The sequence below is a fragment of the Mus caroli genome, chromosome X (genome assembly GCF_900094665.2).
Source record: "Mus caroli chromosome X, CAROLI_EIJ_v1.1, whole genome shotgun sequence".
In the NCBI taxonomy this organism is placed as follows: Eukaryota; Metazoa; Chordata; class Mammalia; order Rodentia; family Muridae; genus Mus; species Mus caroli.
The window spans coordinates 134,495,977-134,500,725 of record NC_034589.1 but is presented as its reverse complement, the minus strand read 5'-3'; positions in this window follow the sequence as shown (position 1 = coordinate 134,500,725).

Sequence of the window (4,749 nt, the reverse complement as noted above, 5' to 3'; positions counted from 1 at the left end):
TGAGTGAGGTAACTCAATCACAAAAGAACTCACATGATATGTACTCACTGATAAGTGGATATTAGCCCAGAATCTTAGAATACCCAAGATATAAGATACAAATTGTGAAACACATTAAGCTGGGGAAGAAGGAAGAGTAAGGTGTGGATACTTTGCCCTTTCTTGGAATTGGGAGCAAGGCACCCATGGAAGGAGTTACAGAGACAAAGTTTTGAGCTGACACAAAAGGATGGACCATCTAGAGACTGCCATATCCAGGGATCCATCCCATAACCAGCCTCCAAACGCTGACACCATTGCATACATGATCAAGATTTTGCTGAAAGTACCCGGGCCTAGCAAACACAGAAGTGGATGCTCACAGTCAGCTATTGGATGGATCACAGGACCCCCAATGGAAGAGCTGGAGGAAGTACCCAGGGAACTGGGGGGATCTGCAACCCTATAGGTGGAACAACAAAATGAACTGACCAGTACCCCCAGCCCCCAGAGCTCGTGTCTCTAGCTGCATATGTATCAGAAGATGGCCTAGTTGGCCATCAGTGGAAAGAGAGGCCCATTGGTCATGCAGACCTTATATACCTCAGTACAGGGGAACACCAGGGCCAAGAAGTTGGAGTGGGTGGTTGGGGGAGTGGGTGTGGGGGACTTTTGGGATAGCATTGGAAATGTAAATGAAATAAATACCCAATAGTAATAATAATTAAAAAAAAAGGAGGGAATGGGTTCCCTGGTCCTTGTCCTCGTTTCAGTCAATGAGGTCTGCAAGGAAGAAAGTGGGGATGGAGGGGCGAGGGACTCAAAGAATTGAGACAAGACAGTTTGTCTGATCTTGTCTCAAGTCTTCTTTATTAAAAGGCAACTATTGGTATATAAGCACAAGTTGGGGAGTGTAGATGGAGACACTAACTGCAAGTCAGTGATGTTTAAGAGAAAAACAAGATGTTATTAATCCTTTTTAATTTTTTCAAAAGGGAAGGCTGGGAAAACTTACAGAAACCATGCCTGTCTTAGGTTGGAACAGACCCTAGCCATCCTTTCCTATCTCTGGACACTCAACAGCCCTTTTTTGGTTGAGCTCCTGTCTTAGGTTGGTGAGACCTCCCAATTAGGGGCAAGGGTCTTGAGATGTTCTTTTACCCATCATTGGCTATCTGATTTAGCTCATAAGTCTCAATGACAGAGGTTTTCGAGTCCCGTACTTCCAGCCTGTGATAATGGACCTGTATGGGTTTCATTTGAATAGTGTCTACCTGCTGTCATACAAAAGCCATCAGTTTGTTGAACAATATGGGCCCCCTCTACAGGTATAGTAACTCGGATGGGCCACAGAGTTTTCCACACTGACTCTAATTTTGTTGGTGGCTATTGGTGGGGACCAGCAAATGTGCCTGCGGATATACAGTGCAAGCCAGCAGAGTATGCTGCTCCAGGGCCTCCACATTTTCCCTTAGAGCTATTTTCTGTCAGGCACACATAAGAGTGCTGACCCCACTTTATACAGTCAAAGAAATTTACCCCACTAAATCATGTCGGAGAACAAAGAGTCCAATGAAGTCACCTTGGAGGTACTTGTGATGATGTCTCCTTCAGCACTGAGGACTTCCCAAGTTTGGTTATGTGGCATATGCTGGTTAATCTGTTCCAGTGTGAAGGCAATTGTGAAGGGCAGTAGCAGAATCAGAATGTAGAGAATCTTCATGTTCCCTGCAAAGAAGAACCAGGGTTCTCAGGAGGCTTCTCCTCCCTGGATCTGTTATTATTGTCTATTTGTTCAAGCAGGCTCTCTGGCAGCCAGCGTCCAGCATCTGCTGTTTGGGAATATATGCCGACAGAACCTCTTCCCCAGATAAGCACTGGGTCTGGCCAGTTCTGGTTAATGGGTCTTTCCAGAGGAGTGTTGCAAAATTGTTTTTGGAATCAGGATGCCAAAATCTATCTATAGCAGATTTTCCTTCAGAATCTAAAGTTTAAAAAATTAAAATAACGAGTGTGTGATGAAGGAAATTTCTGAGGTATCCCTTGGTAGGGTACCATTCCCCCTTTTTAATTTAGGTAAATCCAATACAGTGATTGATCCTGCCTGTAATTGCTCCTGCACTTGCAATTGGGCAGTTTGTAACTTTTTGGTCATGAGTCACCACTGATCCACCCAGATGGGCAAGTGCCCCTTCCAGGTGATGGGATCAGCCCACAACCCTGGGGTGTAGCTGAATTAACAGCCCCTGTTAGAAAATAACCTCAAACTTCTTCTTCCAGTGTTGCCATGAACCTCAATGGGATGAGTAGTCCCATCTTCATTTTTTCCTAAACCTTGCCCTGGGGAAACCAACATTTTATCATCTGAGCCATGATTACTTCATTGGGGCTGCACATAATGAATCCCAGTTGGAATAAGAGATTTTGGCCCCAGAGATTAATGGGAAGGCCCGGGATGACATATGGTTGTATATTTCCTGTATTTCCTTCTTTATCTTTCGACTTCAGCACCTTAGAGCTTTGCTGTGTATTTTGACTTTGGCCAATACCCCTTATATTTGTCAAGGCTGGGGTCAGAGGCCAAGGGGCGGGCCAATCACTTTGTTTTATAACAATCACATCGGCCCCTGTATCAACCAATGCCTTTCCATCAAGCCATATTGTCATCATAGGTTTTTAACTATAGGTTGCACCCAGTATGCATCAGAGGAACTAAAGCCTTAATTCCCCTCTCTTAGGACTCTTATATTTGTGATTAGTTGGAAGCAAAGGAAGTAACAATAGTTGAGCTATCCTCCTTCCTGTGGGGATGATAACTATATTATAACTATACCAGGAACAAATTGTAGTCTCTGCATGGCAGCAGTACTTCTTCCCACTACTAGGCCAAATACATTTGGATAGAGCAGTCCAAGCACTTCAGTGGGTAGGGCTTGAGGTCCCATTTCTAGGCTTCATATTGTGTGAGTGGCAAAACTGGTAACTTGTCCTGTGCTTCCTGTGGTTGCTCAACTAAGTTCTGAAAGGGATTTTTGTTGCTTGCTGGCATGAAGCTGACCACCTCATAAGGTGTTTTGCCTTGAGTTGGTTTGGGGCCTGTGGCTGGCCCCTGCTCCTGTTTCCCCAATTAAAGAACACTTTTAAGTCCAATGTTTTCCGCATTTGCAACAAGGGCATAGCCCAGGCTGTTTCTGAGGCTGTCTTGGAGTTGACTTGTTTCCTGCCCTGAAATCTTTTACCAAACCTCTAGACTTGCCACAGTTAGAGCAGGCCTTTTTGTCTCTACTTGCCTAGAAGTTTCTTACTGACTGTCCTTTCATGGAGGCTGCCATAGCTCAGCCCTGTTGGTAGGAGGACCCTATGTCAGAACAGAGTCTGATGTATCCAGTGAGGTCTGTCTTTTTCCTGTAGGGTCTAATGGCTGCTTTGGCAGGCAGGATTGGCATTTTCAAATGCAAGCTGTTTCATATAGTCTACACCTGCCACTGTATTGCCAAAAATCGTCCCTGCTGTTGTCATCAGTTGATGAACAAAATCAGAAAATTATTCATTAGGCCCTTGTCTGACTGCTGTCAAAGATGCACCAGGATCTCCCTTTATCAGGAGTTTATGTCAAGTCTTCATAGTTGTATTTTGAATTTGAGGGAATGAACCTGGGTCATCACATCTGGTTATCACTTGAAATGAATTGTCCTTCTCCTACTAAGGCACCAAAGGACCAAGCATTGCCTGCCTGCGCATTCCTCTTATCCATCTCTTTACAATTCATATAATACTCTGATTTCCAGATAAGATGGTCACCACCACTAAGAACTGCTATCACTAGGGTATTCCCTAGTGAATGGCCACTCCCCTGCAACAGATTCCAGGATTGCAAGAGTAAAAGGAGAAGTGGCACTCTATTGTGACACTGCATATTTTAATTCTTTAATAATTTGGAATTGAACCCTGTGTGATGTCTCCATGCAACCCCTTGAGCACCTGTGGTCTCTGATACAGGGAAAGCTTCAACCTTTCCCTCCTCTGTGTGATCTGTGGCAGAACCAAAGCCAGAGGTGCAGGGGCCATCTTTGGACTCTGCATTGAGGAACTCAAGGACCCTGGAGATTTTCTCAGGTGGCTTTACTCTCCCCAGACATGTTCCTGGTCTTTAATTCTTGTAGCTGATTAATTAAATCCTGATACTCTTCCTCTAATTTTATTTGTTGTTTTAGGGCTGAGATTTTACCCTGCAATTCCTTTCTAGGGTCCAAGACAGCCATCCCCAAGACACCATCTGTTGGTCCAGGGACGGGGGGGGGGGCAGATGGAGGATGACTCTGAGAGGGGGGCCATTTAGGATCATGATATTTGGCCACCTCTTCCTCTAGGTCATCCCTGTCTGACTCAGATAACGTATAGTGATGGGCAATTGTCACAAAGAACATTTCAATGCATATTACAAAACCCTGCAGGCCTATGGCCACAGCTTCAGCACTTTGCCATAACCAGGTATGCTTTTCTGAAATGATGCCTGCTTTAACCAACAAAGTAATAAGTATTGCTTGTAAAAGGGAAACAAAAACCACAAGTTTCACACAGAGAAACTTGCCAACATGTTGTATAGGGCTACACTTTTCCTTTAGGACTTTGTAAAACAGCAGCACGCAATACACAGGAAAACAGTTGTGACAAAATGCTGAGTATAAAAAGGTTTGTCCAAGCATTGAAGAAGCTAAAGTTTCCCTCATCGTATACTCCAAGGATTTCACTTATTTCTTGCCCGTTTTC